General features: G+C 35.7%; 2 long non-coding RNA genes across 17 annotated transcripts in view; one reads left to right on the top strand and one right to left on the bottom strand.

Moving 5' to 3' along the window:
• The window catches only part of LOC129748774 (uncharacterized), a 39,674-nt gene that overhangs the window by 6,227 nt on the left and 12,019 nt on the right, over nucleotides 1–21,428 (top strand). For 5 of the 16 annotated variants that reach the window (XR_008737810.1, XR_008737819.1, XR_008737812.1 and 2 more), the window contains exon 1: nucleotides 12,240–21,214. The exons of 1 other annotated variant lie outside the window; for it this stretch is intronic. This is a non-coding gene — a long non-coding RNA (uncharacterized LOC129748774). Of the gene's footprint in view, nucleotides 1–12,236; nucleotides 21,215–21,428 lie in introns of those variants that run through there. 10 more of the 16 variants (XR_008737834.1, XR_008737825.1, XR_008737824.1 and 7 more) reach the window with 7 other exon arrangements.
• Nucleotides 3,870–4,387, bottom strand: LOC129748844 (uncharacterized). The gene is made up of 2 exons (XR_008737850.1): nucleotides 4,167–4,387; nucleotides 3,870–4,103 (listed from the first exon to the last, which is right to left on the bottom strand). It is a non-coding gene; the product is annotated as an uncharacterized LOC129748844 (long non-coding RNA).

Genomic DNA, 21,428 nt, shown 5'->3' on the forward strand with positions numbered 1-21,428 from the left:
GATACTACAAAATTGAATAACAAAACGTTTTGTTGAATCGACTCCCCGTTCTTTTTCTGCGTGAAATTAGCTAGTTAATTAATATAATGTTTTTAACATCAATTATCTTGAGTTATTCTCATCAAACATGACATTTTCTGTTTTCATAAGACCCTCTTATAAAAAGCAACAAAATCTCATTGAAGTAGGTGTTCATTTGAAGAATTCATTCGCGTCATAAGACAATCTTATGAATTTCAATGATTTTTCTTATGGCGCCAGTTCATAAGAGAATCTTATGGCATACTTAATAGTATTTTTCTGAGTGTAGATTCTTCGGCGAGCTCCCTGTTCTTGGCTATGGTCGTACAATATCCTCCCAGCGGTGGTTTTGAGGAATGTGTTTTTGGAGTTCCCATCGGTGAAGCACACCACAATCGGTGAGATGGTTTTCACACTTTTCGATTTCATGCGAGAACAAAATTTGATCTTTGCTGGATCGATCAGCAAACCACAGTGCGTGGTAAGCTTTTCTAATAGCGTTTGTGTGTGTTCAGTTTCGTCGATCTGGCTCACATTTGAGATAATAACATCGGCCTCGAATTTACTTTGCTCTATCCAATTAATCTTGCGGGTGACTTCAGCTAACTGCATATGAATGTTGGTTAGCTGAGGTTGATCAGGGGCTTCTTTTTTTTCCTCAACAGAACTTTTTTTTGCTTGGAGTTCACGTTGGAGGAAATCTAATTTGGTGTTGAACTTATGTTGTGTTTCCTTTATTACTGCTAGTTCATCGTTTAGGGCACCAAGATAACTACGTACATTTTCGGTGATGTCAACAACTTTGGATAGGGATTCCTGGAACGCATCCATAACCATCTTGCGAACTTCCAACAGCAGGCTTCCAGTGTTCGGCATGGCGAGTTGTGATATAGCTTTGTTCTGTAGGACTCACTAGATGATATAAACAACACCTTGGTCCACTCGGGTTATCGATAATCCAGTATTTTGTTTCCGGAACTTTGACGAAATCACCAATGATAGAAGCAGGATTCTTTAAGAAGTTTGTTCAGAATCGTGTTCTTTTTACGTAGAGTATGTTTCTTTTATTTATTCCGTAAAAAATCACTTTGAATTAGCTACTTTGACTGCAGCAGTAATTACGTGACTGTATTCAGCGAGCACACACGCGGGATTCGTTAAGGGGTAGCCAAAAGTTAGCGTGTGGAAGAAAGATAAATATCCAAAAATGAGTAAAAACATGTTCGCATGTGATAATGATTAACACGCTTAAGAAAAATCGAAAGTATGTTCTTTATCGTGTACACTCGTAATGCTGTCAGAATATAGAATGAGAGCGAGAACTCAAACGATGAGATGAGAGAACGAAAGAAAACAGCGTAAAGCGCGTCATTCTGTTAACGAATTTCACGAATAACAGTGGTGTTGAGTTTGCGTGAGAAATAATCTGGAAAATATCCAAAAATATAAGCTTCAAGTACGACAAACCCAACGCACTTGAAATTTCAAACTATTTGTTCAGGCTGTTTTCTAGACTTTTTCATTGTTTTCTATCATCTCAAGTTGTCTCCTCAATCAATTCGATTATTAATTTAATGATATACCGAAACCGTCCTCTCAACATACTTTTCGTTTCCAGGAGCAGTTATTACTCAGTTGAAATCCTATCGAGCTGCTCTCTCGAAACGTTCCATAGTTCTTACACTGACCACACTGACTTGACTCTTAGAACAAAAATTCAACCATTTTCGGTCTAATTTTTTGTTGTCAGCTTTTGCAGGTTCGCAATACCGACGGCAGGTGGCGAACCTGAAAAATTTGACAAAAAATGCCCTGTAGGAAAAATGGTCCTGTTTAGCCCGATTTTATCGTAGAAATTGCGTGTTTTATTTTGAAAGTTGGGTGGCATTTCCTAACTGGGATAGCATTTCTTCAAATCGATCGATGCGCACTCTGGAATCGACATTGCGTACTGTTGGAAACATGATTTTTTTTGTTTTTTTTTCTGGAAAAATCATTTAGAAAACTAAATCGAGTGTCCAGTCAGTATGGTCAGTGGTTCTTATATCAAACTGTTTAGTTCAAATTTATTCCTTGAATGAGAAAACTGTTCTTTTGAATTGTGTTTTGTCAATTCAATACTATCCTGTAAGCTCGCATGAAATCAATTCATCAATTTATTTGAGCTATCACCTGGACACGCTTTATGGTTCATTCTTATTATAAGCAATCTTCAAACTTTCCTTTTGATACAAACTGATTGATTTTCAATCAAGTTTGATGAAAATAAACTCAGCGTGAATCGATGACCACACGCAGAACCAGGCTAAACCATTAATGTTTGAAAAATAACCATAATGATAGTTTTCCCGGGTTAACTCATTTTATGACTTTACCGTGAATACTCATAAAATGAGATTTCAAGGAGAACTTGGATTATGGTTATTTTTCAAGCATAATCAAAAAGTGAAAATTTGCAGGAATTGGAGGGAATTTCCTTGGTTTCTATGTTTTTTTTTGCTTAAAATTCAATAATTAAGGGAAATATTCACCGAACAGGAATTAATCTGAGTGTTTTTCGTAGGATCTTTTATTGGTTAATAAAAACGGTTCCATTATGAACTTGTTCCGGTAACCTCTACTATCGGATGCTGGCAATGAAGAAGATATGAAGTGAGGAACCGGTCGATTAAATGGTTCTCAGGTATTCAGTCGGTCACTGCTGCCACCACTCCGGATAAGCGCTACTGCCTTTTCCCCGATGAATGTACCTGATCCTGCGCCCACTGCTCTCTTTTTTCAGTGTCGGGTTTCTTCTGAGTTTTTCGAATCGGACAGACTCGGAGGAAGTGCTCTGCTGGTCATTTCTGAAATGGCAAAGCAAAAACCGAATTTGAGTACCAACCTTATTCTTTGTTTTGCTCTAAGCAGTCACCTTCCGCATCGCTATCGTTGGTATTGCTGCCATCTATTATTCCTGTTTTCTGACTGGAAGCACCTGATCCAAATCCTAGAGCCGATCGGTTGTTTTCCCTCAAAACATTTCAGAGCTTCTGCCGAGGTTCCGGTTGTTCTGTTCTGTAGAAAAAATATAGGTTAGTTCCGCGTTGATTTAAAAAATTATTTTTATTTTTCATTAGTTGAATTCAGCCGATGCTTACCCGTATTGTTATCAAATATTTAATACTCCTGAACTGTACACTCCTTCAACCAACTAAATTCAGTTGAACTCAGCCGGCAGCGCGTAAGAAAAACAAGCGAACTGTGCGTCCAAAGATGGCCACTATATTGTAACATATTGCGGTTGAAATTTAACCATTTTATAATTTTTCCGTTAGAACTTTGGAATGCTTAAAATTGAACCGTACACTACGGTTAAAAATCAACATTTATGGCAGTTCTTTCTGAAATCGCATGAAATGGTTCAAGAAAAGTCATTAATGGTTAATAAAATATGAGCGTGCACGTTTGTTTACTTTTTCGGTTCGGTATTTTTTCGGTATTTATAATTTCTTGTTTTTATGTTATGTAACAAGAAATTACCTGTAACGGTCGCCAAATGTGCAGACCTGTCCGGAGCAACCCAATCTCGAACTACTGCACTGCAAAAAATCCACATATTGGGGATATGTGTCAGCCTTATAGATTTTTGCAATGTGATTCCGATTTGAAATTAACGTGTCCACACATATAGAATACAAAATTATGACTTATATGCGTCACATAAAAGTAAAATCCCACACATAAATATTATAAGCATACATTGCACTCAAACATCTGCCTACATCTAGACGTTTACGTGTAGGCCTACTTGAAGACGTTTCATTTTGTTCGAATAGGTTTTCGGAGGGAAATGAAAAAATTGTGAGATGATGGCTCGAAACATTTTTGTAATTTTTATTTTAAATAGAAATAAATATAAAAATGCTAAGCCTAATATTTAAATGTCTCGCGTTCGTATTCCATTGGCACAGAAATGCGAATTCCGCACCGGAAAATCAGCAGCTAAGACGACGTTTATTCGACTGGAACAATATCGACGGCTTCGATCGACACCAGACCGACGTCCTTGCCTCCTATGGCAGTAGTCAGGGATTGGTTTCCTGTGGGGGAGATCAGAAGAGATCAATAAATCAATGCTTTATTTATAATAAAGTAATACTTACCTAATCAAAATGTTTGAATTCACACTTAAAAGTGCACACCAACTTTTTCTGTGCGCTACGCGGCTAGCACGCTTTTTGGCCGACTGATTGACCGACTGACTCGCTGCACGCTTGTGACGAATGACGCGGTATCGGGTTAATCCATTCACACAAGATTTAAAACGCAAAAGATACAGGTTCAAGGGAGGAATGAAGCGTGGAGCTCCCTACCAAACGCTTAATATGATTATATAGAGTTTTGGCACGTTTTGGTTATTTCGGAAAATAATAAGATTTAAAAAAAAAACAAGATAAAAATAATACAGAACGATCTTACCACTGGTCGGTTCCATTTCTCGCATTTCAACCACTATAAAAGCTTCGTTTCTGGAAATTTTCACCAATTTTACAAATTTAAGAAAATTTTCCTGTCAACAAAATTGTCTGCTTTCTTCGCCCACAGCCTACCAAGATCCTTTATTGTGTCGCCAGTCCAGCGCTGTAAAATCAGTTGAGCGACAATGGATTTTTTTCGGAGTAGGTACGTTAAACCTAACGTCGGAAGTAGTGCGCTGGAATCGTACGGTGACCCGCCATCCAGCGCACTACTTCCGACGTTAGGTTTAACGTACCTACTCCGAGAAAAATCCATTGTCGCTCAACTGATTTTACAGTTTTTTCCTGTAACGACAATATTTAGCCAAATTGATTCTGATAAGAAAGTGCCTAGCGTCAGGCAGAATAAATCTGCGTTATCTTTGTTGTAACGGATCCCGCATACTAAAAAACTATAGCTTAAACAGTCTATACGAAACATCAACAGCTCTAGAAATAGTTATGGTCTCTGTGAAAGTAGCTGTAATATTAAACTTTACTTCGAAAACGTTAAAAACGAAAAATGAACGTTCTTGTTGAAAAGTGATGGTATTTGGAAAGGTGAACGAATGGTATCCACGATTAACTTCAAATTTTCTTGAATCGTCAAAATTATCCCGAACCGTTACCCATAGCGTTCATGTCTTCTGTCAAACCCACGTCAAAAATGGCCGAAATGCGAATCAGTCATGCCAGATGATTTTGCAAGAAATCAGTACACATTTATTAAATCTTTAATATTTTTTATATACGTTACAAAAAGAAGTTTCTCTTGAAAACGCCTGCATGCATTGGTACTGTATTCTCGATTCAACTGAGCATTCCAAAATAATTCTTTAGTTCTGTTTAACATGTCGTATACATTTACAAAAAAATGGTATGTTAATCATTATATTAATTCTTCATTCAAAAATAAATTACATCAAAATCTATAAGCATTTTAAAAAAATTAAACATTAGAGACCTGTTAGTAATTCATCTTTCAAGTCCTCATCGATTCCCTCCATTATTTTATCTTTGTCGAGGTGTGAATAGCAAGATTCACGGAGAATCTCTTATGCCTAGTCCACACTAGGAGACGGTTCGTCTCGAGACGGTCTCAGCGTCTCCCATTTTCTTCGGGAGACACTGAGACCGTCTCAGGTTTCCAACAACAACAACAGACAACAAAGTTCGTCTCATAACAAAAATCGCAGTTCATGTTGCATAGTGTGGACTAGGCTTTAAACATGAAAGTAGATCTGTGTGGAAATTGGAGTGAAGCTATTTGTTTCTCTATTTGACTCTTGCGAGCCAGCTCATCGTTAACGATTTTCTAAAAATAAACAAAATCTCAATAAAAGAAAAGTTCTAATTAAAAAATATCGATAAAACTGGCACCACGGCCTGCTGGGGCTGAACGGCGCGGACTTTGCTAGTGCAGTTTTTTTTCGCGGTTTACTTTTCAATAATTGCTTTCAAAATTACGGCTACAACCCGATCTACCGATCCGGAAAAACATCCGTTTTAACAGCTGGTGGCGTAACCGTGAACATATAACCGGTTGGAATTGTTGGCAGCGAAGCGAGCCTCCGGCAGTCGGATATTACGGGGAAATCAAAATGTCTCGGATGAACTTTCCTCCTGCCGTAACCAACCTAAAAATCCGTAAGTAATAATTGTTTCTATATAGTTTATCAATTTTAAATGATTATTGAATGGCAATAAATTTATTTCAGCTTCCCGAACATCTGGTAGCTCTACAACGAAAGTATTTGTTTTTCTGTACTGGTGGTGAAGCGTTCCCTGATAGAATTATCGAAATATAAGACGCTAACTTGTTCCAGATCATCGTAATGTAAGTAAAAATAAATAAAGATGAAGTGAAAATAAATCGAATTGATATTTACTATCCGAAAATTCCCAAAAATTTTCCATCATTGTGTATGTGTGTGTGTGTAAGCGCCATTCAGCACGGTTCTGGATAACATTATAAAAGGACGCTATATCAAATCGTTCGACAACTGTTATCGTTACTGTTTAGCTAAAAGATGACTGTAAGAAATCCTGTATGACGTTATCGTCTCCACCATAAAATAAACAGTAATCTTAGTACAAACGGTTTATACAATAATCATTCCGATTTCCGTAACAGTTCGATTAACGGTTTGATAAATCGTTTAAAATATGCCTACAGATGTTCATTCTAGAAACAGTTCAATGTCCTGAAAACGTTATTCATAAGCGTTTTATAAACCACACCCTAACTGTTCCTAGAACAGTGTCTCCATATAGAGGTTTTAATAGTTTTAAACAGTAACATAACTTAACGCCATATTCAACAGACCGTCGTTTTGGAATTCAAGATTAGTGGAATGTTTTTTATGGTTTCAGATATCATTTTCTAAACGTTTTTTTACTCTGTCTCTAATCGTTTTATAACTACTACAGGAACTGTTATGTTACAATATTTTCGTATTCGGGATGGAAACGACATATAAACATCTTTAGAAAAGAAATTTTTCAATAGATGTCGGTAGTGATTCGTTTAATACGAAGTGTACGCGTGTTACGTCTGCACTGGCCCTAGAGGTGCAGGTTCACGTGCATCGTTGCTTCTGTTCCTTCACGGCTGGTTGCTGCCAACAATGCACAGTGGGGATTTTCGAGCCAAAAAAGGTACCCAATTCAGGCAAGAATGCCTTGCCTGAAAAAACAACCATTATTTATGTAAAAACACACGAGGAATCGAATGGTCTACACCGCTTTCTGATAAAATGACTCTTAACGTCTCATTTTGCCCGATTTCCCCTATTTTTTTTGGGTGCAAAGTTATAATTCCGATTGTAGCCATCTACCTTGCAACAAAAAAGTTATACAAACCATACTTATTTATGTAAAAATGTCAGCTGAATCGATTGGTGCACTCCAATTTTTGATTCTACTACGACAAGTGGCTCATTTTGCCTCTTTTCCCATATATTTAAGAATTTTTTTCAAAGAAATGCAGTCAAACAAAGTGTAATCCAACAATTTCTCATCATTAATGATCCGTTTTGGTAGATTTATTCATATTCTAGCTAATCGCGTCACTTTTTTTGTACTAAAATGATTATAAATGGCTAAATATCCCCAACTTCCCCTAGCTTTTTTAAATTTATGCATAAATTTCACTGTAACAATCGAGCGATTCACATACTAATTGCAAAAACCAAGTGATTTAGAGTAAAATTTGTCGCTGAATCGAGTGGTGTACACCGCTTAGTGCTCAGCTTACGAGAATGGCCGCAATCACCCTGATTTCCCCTAAAATCGAGCCAAATGTGAAAAAAAAAAATCATTATAACAAATGACAATGTATCATAAAATGCACAAAAATGATTGAAACAGGTGTAAAACTTATTGCTGAATCGAATGATGTACACCGCTTAGCGTTCAGTTGACGAGAAGAGCCTCAATCACCCCGATTTCCCCTAAATTCTTTAAATTTCTTTGAAAAATACATTTTTACAAACGAGAATTTAATTTAACAGATACAAAAAACATTGAATCGGGTGTAAAACTTATTTCTGAATCAAATGATGTACACCGCTAAGCGTTTGGGCTTGTGATATAGCTCAGTTGGTAAATCTGTTGTCTCCTGAGCCGATGTCCGCGAGTTCGAGCCCAAGAGTAAACATCGAACACAGTTGTACCGGATAAGTTTTTCAATAACGATCCGCCAACTGTAACGTTGATAAAGTCGCGAATGCCATAAAGATGGTAAAACGACTATAATCGAAACAAAAAAAAAAAGCTAAGCGTGAAGTTGACGAGAAGAGTCACAACTACCCCAATTTTCCCTAAATTTATGCAGTTTCTTAGAAAAAAACATTGTAACAAACGAAAATGCAAATGAACATATGAGAAAAACATTGAATCAGGTGGATAACTTATCGCTGAATCGAATTAAGAACAACGCTTAGCACTGAGTTGACAAGAAAAGTCTTATTTTCCCCAATTTATCTTAGTTTCATTCATAAACTAATACAATATGAACCAAAAAATCGTAGTAACAAATGAGAAAGCATCGAAAAAGGTACAAAAACATTAAATCATATGTGAATCTAACTGTTGAATAAAATAATGGACACCGCTTAAATTCTGTTGATGAATAAAGTCCTATTTTACTCAATTTCCCCTAAATACTTGCAATTTAAGAAAAAAAATCTTGTGCCTTTCGAGAATGCATCAGAAAGGGCACAGAAATAACTGAACCATGTGAAAAACTAATTGTTGAACAGAAAGATGTACACTGCTAAACGTTAAGATGAAGAAAAAAGCCTGGATTACCCCCTTTTCCCCTAAATTTGAAAAATATTTTGTTGAATTGATAATAACTGATATTGGTTCAAACATGATGAGGCTCTTCTCATCGATTCGACAGTAATACTCAAATTCACTCGTTTGTTACAATTTTTTCTCGAAGAAATTATATGAATTTAGGGGAAATTGGGGTGGTTGTGACTCTTCTCGTCAACTTCACCATAGCGGTGTACATCATTTGATTCAGAAATAAGTTTTACACCCGATTCAATGTTTTTTGTATCTGTTAAATTAAATTCTCGTTTGTAACAATGTATTTTTCAAAGAAATTTAAAGAATTTAGGGGAGATCGGAGTGATTAAGGCTCTTCTCGTCAACTGAACGCTGAGCGGTGTACATCATTCGATTCAGCCATAAGTTCTACACCTGTTTCAATCATTTTTGGGCATTTTATGATGCATTGTCATTTGTTATAATGATTTTTTTCCACATATCGCTCGATTTTAGGGAAAATCGGGGTGATTGCGGCCATTCTCGTAAGCTGAGCACTAAGCGGTGTACACCACTCGATTCAGCGACAAATTTTACACTAAATCACTTGGTTTTTGCATTTAGTATGTGAATCGCTCGATTGTTACAGTGAAATTTATGCATAAATTTAAAAAAGCTAGGGGAGGTTGGGGATATTTAGCCATTTATATTCATTCTAGTACAAAAAAAGTGACGCGATTAGCTAGAATATGAATAAATCTACCAAAACTGATCATTCATGATGAAAAACTGTTGGATTACACTTTGTTTGACTGCATTTCTTTGAAAAAAATCTAAAATTTAGGGGAAAAGAGGCAAAATGAGCCACTTGTCGTAGTTCAATTAAATATTGGAGTACACCAATCGATTCAGCTGACATTTTTACATAAATAAGTATGGTTTGTATAACTTTTTTGTTGCAAGGTAGATGGCTACAATCGGAATTATAACTTTGCACCCAAAAAAAATAGGGGAAATCGGGCAAAATGAGACGTTAAGAGTCATTTTATCAGAAAGCGGTGTAAACCATTCGATTCCTCGTGTTTTTTTGCATAAAAAATGATAGTTTTCCGAAATTTAGAACAGTTTAGGCGATCGTCACAGAAATAGGTACCTTTTTTTGATCAAAAATCCCCACTGTGCAATGCTTTACGGCCTGGGTTTCTTCAGTCGAGGACATGACATCATCCTAAAAAGATTGGAACCGATCTATAATCAAGCAATACGTATCATTAGTGGAGCCTTTAAAAGTAGTCCCATCCTATCTCTAATGGCAGAAAGCGGTCAATTACCATTCAAATACATCCTAGCGAGAACTTTAACTATGAAATCGATCAGATGGTTGTCACTAAACCGGAGCCTCGATGTTCCAATGGTTCTTCGAGCTAACAGTTTCCTAAATACATTTCATGGTACCATACCTCCAATCTGTCACCGCAAAGAGCCTAGGCTACTACAATGGAACTCAAAAATCCCAAAAACAGATTTATCACTCCTTTCCAAAATTCGAGCTGGTGATAATCCGTCCATTATTTTGCCTCAATTCCGCTACACAGTAGAAAACAAATACAAAACCTTTCCAAAGTTCTACACCGACGGCTCAAAAACACAGAATGGGTTGGCTGCGGCATACACGGGGACTCCGTAAACATTTCGCTCCTCCTTCCATCAATATGTTCTGTATTCAGTTCTGAAGCATTTGCTCTCTTGTGGGCCGCAAAAAATGTCTGCCCTCCCTCTGGTTCCCTCATCTTTTCTGACTCCGCAAGTGCGTTAAAAGCTGTAGCTGCTGGAAACCTTAAGCATCCCTGGATTGCTCAATTGTCAGAAGTCGCCAGCCTGAAAAATATTTCACTTAGCTGGATACCAGGACATTCTAATATACCTGGAAACGAAAATGCCGACCTTCTAGCATCGGCTGGCTGTCAGTTGGACCCTCTAGAGCAAGAAATCCCTTCTCTCGATGTTGTCAAATGGTTGAAGCAGCATATTTACCATATTTGGTCCCAGGAGTGGAACAACCTATCAGACAACAAACTACGAGAACTGAAAAATACCCCCGAACCATGGAGAGATCGCACATCGTTTCAAGAAAGGCGTATGTTAACAAGCCTTCGGGGGGGGGGGGGGGGGCACACCAAATATACGCACGGATACCTGATGGATAAAGATGATGCTCCTACCTGTGAAGCGTGCCAGGTTCCCCTAACAGTTAAACACATCATCATACCCAAGCAACCAAAAGTCGCGTTTTTACTTAACTCCGAACTCCGAAGTTCACATTTGGCTGAAAAAATGTATTACGGGAACCTCAGGTGACTCTTGTCGCGTAAAAGTTACTCAGGAACTTCCATCGCCCTTTGAAAGGTTAAACTATCGATAACAGAACTTCTAAGCGCTTTTAATGGAACTTCTTTCAAGAAGGTCGATAACGTTCGCGTTACATTCCAAAACGCACGATTAAGATACTTGAAGGCGTTTTAAAGAACCTGTATGGGAAATCTAAGCGACATGTCAAAAATGTTTTTCAAGAAGGTCGATAACGTTCGCTTAACATTCTAAAGCGCACCATTAAGATACTTGAAGGTGTTTTAAAGAACCTATATGGGAATTCTAAGCGACATGTCAAAAATGTTCTTCAAGAAGGTCGATAACGTTCGCGTAACATTCTAAAGCGCACCATTAAGATACTTGAAGGTGTTTTAAAGAACCTATATGGGAATTCTGAGCGACATGTCAAAAATGTCTGTCAATTTCTTGTCATGGTATTTGTTTTGTTTATATCTGTACTGATATTTACAAATGGAATTCGAGATTTTTTCGAATTTTTCTTATAAATGTTAAATAAGATATTCGAATAAATTTTTGATGATGCGAATTTTTGTTATGATTCATATTGTGTACTGAAAGTCCTTTGAACGAAATAAGGTACCTTCTATTGACCAACCCACTCAATCATCTCAAATGACATAAGTTTAAATACTAATCATTACAGTGGCAATTAGCTATTGCTGGATTGGTCGAGAGGCTGGTGAGTTTCATTGCAACCTAGAGAGCAGCGGTTCAATTCTCTAGGCGTGTAAGCAGCTTTTGTAATCAAAACAATATAATTAAAATCAATGAGATAGACCATGATAGACCGGCAACCTAGCAATCTGACATGTGGTTGTCAGAGCAATCTGTCAATTGGATTTTTTTTTCGGTGCGTAGAAGTTTCTTGACATTCTCTTAGAAGCTGAATAGCGTTCTCTACAGCCCCCTAAACGAACTTGAAAGTAGCTTTAAGAACTTAAATTTTGGGCTGATTAGCATTATCTTCAGACACAAACGAGAGCTGATTAAGCTTCTATGGAACCTTTTTAAGGGAATTTTGGTTGCTTGGGTAAACTGCACTACCCAAGCAACCAGAATTCCCTTAAAAAGGTTCCATAGAAGCTTAATCAGCTCTCGTTTGTGTCTGAAGAGAATGCTAATCAGCCCAAAATTTAAGTTCTTAAAGCTACTTTCAAGTTCGTTTAGGGGGCTGTAGAGAACGCTATTCAGCTTCTAAGAGAATGTCAAGAAACTTCTACGCGCCGAAAAAAAAAATCCAATTGACAGATTGCTCTGACAACCACATGTCAGATTGCTAGGTTGCCGGTCTATCATGGTCTATCTCATTGATTTTAATTATATTGTTTTGATTACAAAAGCTGCTTACACGCCTAGAGAATTGAACCGCTGCTCTCTAGGTTGCAATGAAACTCACCAGCCTCTCGACCAATCCAGCAATAGCTAATTGCCACTGTAATGATTAGTATTTAAACTTAATGTCATTTGAGATGATTGAGTGGGTTGGTCAATAGAAGGTACCTTATTTCGTTCAAAGGACTTTCAGTACACAATATGAATCATAACAAAAATTCGCATCATCAAAAATTTATTCGAATATCTTATTTAACATTTATAAGAAAAATTCGAAAAAATCTTGAATTCCATTTGTAAATATCAGTTCAGATATAAACAAAACAAATACCATGACAAGAAATTGACAGACATTTTCGACATGTCGCTTAGAATTCCCATATAGGTTCTTTAAAACACCTTCAAGTATCTTAATGGTGCGCTTTAGAATGTTACGCGAACGTTATCGACCTTCTTGAAGAACATTTTTGACATGTCGCTTAGATTTCCCATATAGGTTCTATAAAACGCCTTCAAGTATCTTAATGGTGCGTTTTGGAATGTAACGCGAACGTTATCGACCTTCTTGAAAGAAGTTCCATTAAAAGCGCTTAGAAGTTCTGTTATCGATAGTTTAACCTTTCAAAGGGCGATGAGTAACTTTTACGCGACAAAAGTCACCTGAGGTTCCCGTAATACATTTTTTCAGCCAAATGTGAACTTCGGAGTTCGGAGTTAAGTAAAAACGCGACTTTTGGTTGCTTGGGTATCTACCAACAAGCTCGACAGGATTGTGATCTTGCAGATAACCTTCGGCAGGCTCTCTCTAATTGCCCCGACGAAGAGAAAAAGATTTTAAATTTTATCCGACAAACCAAACAGGCAAGACTGATATAAAGAAACCGTCAAATGACGACTACAAACAACGAATGCCACTTGACACTGATGAATAGGGGATGAATAACGCGACAGCGTTAAAATCCTAGAAAAAAGAATTAAAAAAAAAAGTCTGCACTGGTGAAACGTGCTACGAAAATCGAATAGGAAAATCCGCAGGAAAATTCACAGAAGTATTTTTGGCGGCTTCCAATTTCATTTTTTTAGCATTAAGATGTTTTGATCCAGCATTTTCATAAACATACACACCGCAGCCGTTAACCCATTGCAACCTAAAGTAGGACTACACAAATGGCCTATACAAATTCGATGATTCCACGACGATTGTTTCCTCGCCCACACACGATACAAACATATTTCACGCGCACACAAACGATTGCGGGCGAAAACAGCACCAGCAAAATTAACTCCTTCAATAGATGTCGGTAGCGATTCGTCTGTTTCAGACGCTACTCGTGAAGTATATAATAGAATTTTTAGTATAAATCTCCTTAGGCAGTTTCCAGCTGAAAATTTTATGACCTTCGCCAAATCAGATTTCGATCCTACATTCCAAACACGTATAATACGATTTGCAAACATATTTCAGGAATTTCGTCGGTGTGTTATGAAAATCCCGAAAATCCTGAACACGGAAAACATCTCGACTTCAAAGAAATTTACTTAAGTTCTTACTTAAGAAAGTTCACTTTCTTATCAGAATAAATATGCGTTATCTTTGTTGTAACGAATGGAAACGACATATAAACATCTTTAGAAAAGAAATTTTTCAAAAGATGTCGGTAGTGATTCGTTTAATACGTTTAATAATTTACTTAAATTTTATTTACCCAAATTTATTCTGATAAGAAAGTTCCTAGCGTCAGGCACTTTCTTATCAGAATAAATATGCGTTATCTTTGTTGTAACGAATGGAAACGACATATAAACATCTTTAGAAAAGAAATTTTTCAATAGATGTCGGTAGTGATTCGTTTAATACGAAGTTACGTGTGTTACGTCTGCACTGGTGAAACGTGCTACGAAAATCGAATAGGAAAATTCGCAAGAAAATTCACAGTATTTTTGGCGGTTTCCAATTTCATTTTTTTAGCATTAAGATGTTTTGATCCAGCATTTTCATAAACATACACACCGCAGCCGTTAACCCATTGCAACCTAAAGTAGCCCCACACAAATGGTCTATACAAATTCGATGATTCCACGACGATTGTTTGGTTGCCCACACACGATACAAACATATTTCACGCGCACACAAACGATTGCGGGCGAAAACAGCACCAGCAAAATTAACTCCTTCAATAGATGTCGGTAGCGATTCATCTGTTTCAGACGCTACGCGTGAAGTATAGTACACTCTAGGCCATTATAACCCAAAATCAAGTTGGAATGCCGCAAAATCGGATGATTTTGGCTCCCGACGAAAATGAGTTTGAGGGGGTTTTCCCGAACTTGAGAATAGACGTCATTCTCGCAACTTAATTTTGGGCATGTCATATGGTAGGGATTTTTTTTGGGATATTTTTGTTTGATGGCCCACTTATCAAAAGTTATTATAAATATTTGAGAAATACAATTTGTTTTTCATTAAATAAAATTAATTTTATTACAAAATAAACTTTACACAATAGCATAGGTACTGATCTCGGCAGTAATTTAAAAATCATTACATGAAACCCGAATCTGATTCGTTGTAAAAGAACATCTTACCTTTACGATACACCAACTGTGAGTGACCTCCACACCAATCAGAAAGGAAATAGGAACATCCGAATTCATGTTTTGATAAATGTTAATGGGAAATTTCCGGAGATTGGCACTATTTAAAATAAAGCAAGAGTCGTCCCAATTTTCGGACCTTCCGGAGTTCCCGTCTTCAGTAAGTAGTGAATGGCAAGTCCGACTTTTGCTCCAGATCGCCATCCGCTTCTTTCGGGTTTTTCAATGGTTTCTTCTTCCTTCCTTTGCATCGCCGGAGTACAGCGCATTCAAAGGTACCGCTCCAGAAGAAAGATTCCATCCGATACAAATCCGCCTAAAAAACTTTAAATAAGATAAAAGAACGCCCGAGAACATTGCTTTCAAATCTACTTACCAAACTTTTTTTCCGGAACGATCGACTGACTCGCTGGGAAAAAGAAACAACCTTTCTGAAAACAAAGGGAAATTTTTTGGGGTGGTCAGTTCCAGCAACGAACTTTTGTTTTGGTGCATTGACAACGCCCCAAAATTAAAAAAGCAAGCTGAACTTGATTTTGCTGCCTTGGCAAAGTCAATTTTGGGTTGTTTTGATTCTGAGTGTATAGAATTATTAGTATCAATCTGCTTAGGACACATTCCACGCGCTTGTACCGCTCAAAAGTGATTTTTATCCGTTTGCGTAAAATCTCAAAATTGTCTATAATTTTGATAATTAAATTAATCAGACAGAACCAACGGCAAAAATAGAAAAAAGTTTTTTTACACATGTTTTAGATGATTTTGAAAATTAGTTTTTTTGTTGGAAAAAGTGGTGTTTTTGACAACTTTTACAATACCATTAATTTTATTAGATGGATGATATGTTTTTGGAAATATTTTTAGTATGTTCAGAAGCCAAAAAACACGGCTTCATTTTGTAGAAAAAAGAATTTGTTTATATCCAATCACAGATGAACAGATGTACAAGCTCGAACAAAAAATCTTCAGAAACATGTGTAAAATTTCCTGTGCTGACTTTTAAAGGAGCCGTTAAAAAGTGACGAAAAACAGTGCCATCTATTGCATGATTTGTAACTATTGAACGGCGCAATAGATGGCACTGTTTCTAGATAGCTCTTTTGAAAGTAAGAATTTTTCGAGAGGGCGAAATGGTTTTTGAACTCATTAATAAATAAATTTAAATGCAATTAGATGAATTGCCCTACATAATAAGATGAACCACGAATAAATTAAAAATGAGAAAAATAGTATTAAAATAATTTTTCACTACACAAACTAACGAAATGACAGATGTTCTGGCTTCAATTATAAAATTTCAGAAACGTGTGCAAAATTTCAAATGCTATCATTTAAACAAACCGAATCAACTATTTAAGAAGAACGCAATTGTATATGATCTCAAAAATAAATAAACTAACATCGTTGAAGAATGGTCGTTGTGCTTAAAATTAACAATTCAACGAAGAAATACAGATTCTAGGCTTATCTGAGCGGGCATTTTCACGCATCATATATGTTTATATTAGGTAAGCACTTCATGCTAGTTTGAAGCAATTCGAAAAACAGCTTTAAACTAAAAAAATTTATAACGCATATCATAAATGTGTAACGAATCTTCAACTTCAATTTGCTCGAAACTCGTCAAATAGTAATACGACCTTTTCACAATTGACTAAAAGTTTGATATTTTGTTTTGTTTACATTTCATTTTCTTCTTGACAGTTCTCTCCGGTGTCCTTGGAGACATCTGGTGGCTCAACCAAAAAACATAAAATTGATTCAAAACGATCGTTGGGACTTTACACACTTTTCGAGGCTTAGCTTGTACATCAGTTATCAGTGATCCAATGGAGTTGGTTTGAAAAGCGAATAAAAACAGTCGCAAATGAGTGAATTTACGTTCAAAAAAAAGGGAAGATTTTAATTTTACGGGAAAACTGACTTTTTTGAAATAAAAAATGAGATTTTCTTTGAAAATGATAAGACGATTCTAAAACTCTTAAATTTATAAAAATCGGTTGGAATCTAGATGACTTACAACAGCGCGAATCCCAGCCAACATGAAATCGTAAATGAAATAGTCGTCGAACTCGTATATGGATGCAACTCAAATCGGAATCGTAAATATGTACACTTACCATTCGACCATATCATATACACAGAGAACAGACGTACAAGCTCGAACAAAAAATCTTCAAAAAAGTGTGTAAAATTTCAAATGCAGACATCCCAAAAATATGTTGAAAATTGACTTTAAACAGTGGCACCTATTGCGCCGTTCAAAAGTTACAAATCAAATTTTCAAGTGTACAGTTTTCGAAAAGGCGTAATCGTATATATGAACTCATAACTAAACTAATGCCGCTGGAAATTTTACACAAGTTTCGTGGGCTAGCTTGTACGTCTGTTCTCTGTGTCATATATTCATCGTAGAAGATGTAACATCCATATGAAATACGACTTAGTTACGATGTGTTGGATGAAGTCGTATTTAGTTCCACCGATGTCAAAAGAAATCTTATAACGATCGCATCTGATTTCTTAAGACGCATTTTATTAGTACATAAATTACTTTCGAATCGAAATCGTAAATGTCTTTGGATAAATTCGCAAAGAATACTGGGCCTTATTCTGCGAGGCGAATGAAGTGACTCGGAGTCACATTAGTCGTAGTCACGTGACTATAGTCGGGGTATTCTGAGAGGCGACTCACTCCAGGTGACTAATTCATCGCCTCGGGGGCTTCATGTTCATTTTGATGTTCCAGAAGAATGAACCAGTTTTATCGGGTTCACCATGCGAACTGTCAAACATGTAAGGAACATTCAAAGAAGGTAGTGTGGTATTCAATTTCTTGGATGACGTCACAATCATGAAGAGCTTGAAAATAAAGCATTTAATTTTTTATGTAACCAAACCAAAATTAAGAACCTTTAAAAAACATATTTCAAATTAAAAGTTAAAATTTCATAAAAACATTCTTTCATAGATTCATAATTTAGATTTATAGATTTCAAATTCCATTTCAAACCAGAGTGTCAGATTTTATTTCACATATATTTCAGATTCAGGTTTCAAAGTTCATATTCTTTTGTAATCGGAATCAAAAGTTCATATTAATTTTCCTCATCTAGATAAGTCTTTCGCTTTTTGGAAATAGAAAATTCGCCATTGTTAGTTTCAATAGCGAAACCGTTTTTTTCGTGATTGCGACTGTTTTATATAAAATTTTGTTGTTTTCAGTTGATACCAACAAAATATGTTATTTGTGCAAAATTGAAGTTAAGTTTTCATGAAATCAGATTCAGGTTTCAAAGTGTATATACTTTATTTGCAATTAAGTGAAAAAAGTTCCATTCAAGTATTTTCATTTAAATAGGATATCGTTTCTTTCAAACCGATTCTTATTTAGAACCATAAAACTAAATGGAGAAAACGTGCTTCAAATTTTTTGTTTGAAATTAATGATAATAAACGCTCATTTTTATCAATTTATCAAATATAGAAAAAAGGTATAAGCCATTTCAAATAAACGATTTACAAAAAAAAAATGTTCATGAACATTTGTTTAATTCTATTATTTCATTAAAAAATAAGTTAAAAAATATTAAGAATGCTCTCCATTTTTCAGATTTAAAATGAGCTGTGAATTCCCTTGAAAAAAAATTGTGGGGCTTATTCTGCGACTCAAGTGACGTGACTCACGAATTTTCATATCTTTTTGCTGGCTTAAATAGCCTCTCTAGCCTCGAAATTTTCATTCGGATGAGCTGTTAGTGGTTTTCAGAGCTCATCGATACACAAATTTCTTTCCTGAAGCATTTTCTGGAGTCAGGACGAAGACGTGAAAATTCGTGAATTTTTAACAATGGTCTACTAACACACACGCAATTGACGAAATGATATTTCTATAAAACCGAGCTATCTTGTTGCTTGACGGTTCATTGGAGTTCATCCGGAATGATTTTTGTCTAATGTCATTACATAAAGAGGTGATGCGGATCGAATTTATTTTTTGTAAAACTTTATTCCCATGCATAATATTTTTACTCGTGAAAAAGTTTCTTCAGTATGCTAAATATTTTTTCCTATATGTGTCATTAATTCAAGCCTTAAAATATTCATTCTTTGGCAGCAACAAAGTAAATTAGCTTCCTGTTTCGGATAGGCTAAATTTGTTCATTTAGGAACGTATCACCTTCCATTTGTGTTTCCTTGTTTTGTGCTACTGCATTCATTCGTAAATGGAAAGATGAATTTCTTAAACTGTCAAATTTACAATGGCGGCTTGCGGCAGAAAAAATGGTTCTGATTTAGTCCGTGCATATTAAACTTTGTGAAACCGGATTAAAAGTGGATTTCATTCTTTTGGGTTGAGATGGTGAGTATTTATTCTAGATAATTGATAGTATTGAAATTCTAATTAAAAATAATAATATTCCAGGAGCTGGAAATGACGGTCAAATGGCACCAGCTTAAGGGAGGCGATGAAAACAGAACTGGAGATGTTGACGGACGACCCAAACAACCAACAAGCAGCAACGAAATCGCGATGGGGATGAAAACTTAGAAATAATGCGGAATAGGTGTAATAATTAGTGAAAAACTTGCAGCAATTAATCAACGGAAGCATCTTTGGGCGAGTAAAGATGCTTCCGTGTATGCTGTCTGATAAAGTTATATTTATATTTAGTGTAGTTACCCATGTTACAAAAATATTTACTTTAAATATGTGTTATATACATTTTAGAGCAGATTTTTTTCTTTAAATACATTTTTTGTATGAATATTTAAGCTGTTTGATCATATTTTGATAGATTACCACTAAACAAAGATGCGTGGCTAGAGTCGACTCAAAAAATCAAAAGTTTTTTTTTCAGATTGATACTTCGAAAACTCCGCATAAAGTGAATTTTTTGCAAAAAACAATATTGGAAAACTTTTGGTTTTGTTGATGACAATCGTGTTATTAGCACTTAAGAATTTCATTTTAGATGATACTAAGAAACATAAAAATAACATTCCAGAAATTAAATTTGGATAAATGATTGAACAAAGATTAAAAATAAGCTGCAGCTTTAATCGATCCTCAGAATCATTTCCAAATTTTAAAGAATTTTTTTTAAGGACTTAAGGAAATTTAACATTTCTTTAAGACTTTACAAAAAGCACTCTAGTTTATGTGTACGGATTTAGCAATCGAATATTTAAGTATTTAATAAGAATTATAACCATACTGTTAAATTTGATTAAGTTTTTTTTATTTTTTCAACTAGTTTTTTTTTAATTGAGACATTTAAAACAATTTGGGGCTGTTCTATTTTATTTTGGATATTTTTGTCTTCAAGTCACCTGCGAAATAGGTAACGACTTCAAAAGTCACCTGGCACCGACTTGAGTCACGCCATTCGCCTCTGAGAATACGGTGACAGTCAAAAAAGTTCATTCAAGTCACTAAAAGTTCATTCAAGTCACGGCATTCGCCTGCTAGAATACGGTGACTATAAAAAACTAAGTCGCTTCACGTCACTCGCCTCGCAGAATAAGCCCCACTACGTAAGCATCGTTTTTCGTATCACTTTGTATGTTTTATAGAATGTAACGTTAAGAGTTAAATTGACACCGTGTCTTTCCGATATAGCTACAAATATTATAACAAGTAAAATTATAATCGTAAAATCGGTCACTTCACCCACGATATAAATATATTTAATGCGATCGGATCAGATTCGTATTAATAGATACTTAGCGTTCGCCCACATCTCATCATCATTGCATTTTTGCATGTGCATTTTTGCGATCGTGCAAAGTAAACGGATAAAATGAGATTTTAAAGGTAAGTTTTGAAAAAAACAACGTTGGCAGAAAACTCTCAAACATTTTTCTTTCTAAAATAACAGGTTTACTATGGCTCAGATAAAAAAAAAACACGCCTGGTAATCAAAAGAAAATTGATGATCTACCCAATCTAAAAAAGTTGAAAAAGGGTCGTGAATTGACGAAAAGGGAGGAAAGAAACGCGCACTTTCCGGATTAGTCCGTTATCCAGAGCTGTTAAGTCATCTGCAAGTGCCCTAAAGAGAAACAGTCCAAAAGCAATTACACATCGCACTTAAAGGGTAAGCACAGTACCTATTTATTTTAGTAATTCATATTATCAACTTTTAAAGCGATTTTATATGATTAAACATGGAAAAAAATAATAATAATCTAATATTTAATATTGTTTATTTAATTCATTCAATAAACTATTTATTGCTATTGAACAGAGCTAACGAATGTGGTGTGCTGTCAACTAATTTGTTATCTCCCTTCTCTCCAATTTGTTTATTT

Source organism: Uranotaenia lowii, chromosome 1, assembly GCF_029784155.1.
Source record: "Uranotaenia lowii strain MFRU-FL chromosome 1, ASM2978415v1, whole genome shotgun sequence".
Lineage (NCBI taxonomy): Eukaryota > Metazoa > Arthropoda > Insecta > Diptera > Culicidae > Uranotaenia > Uranotaenia lowii.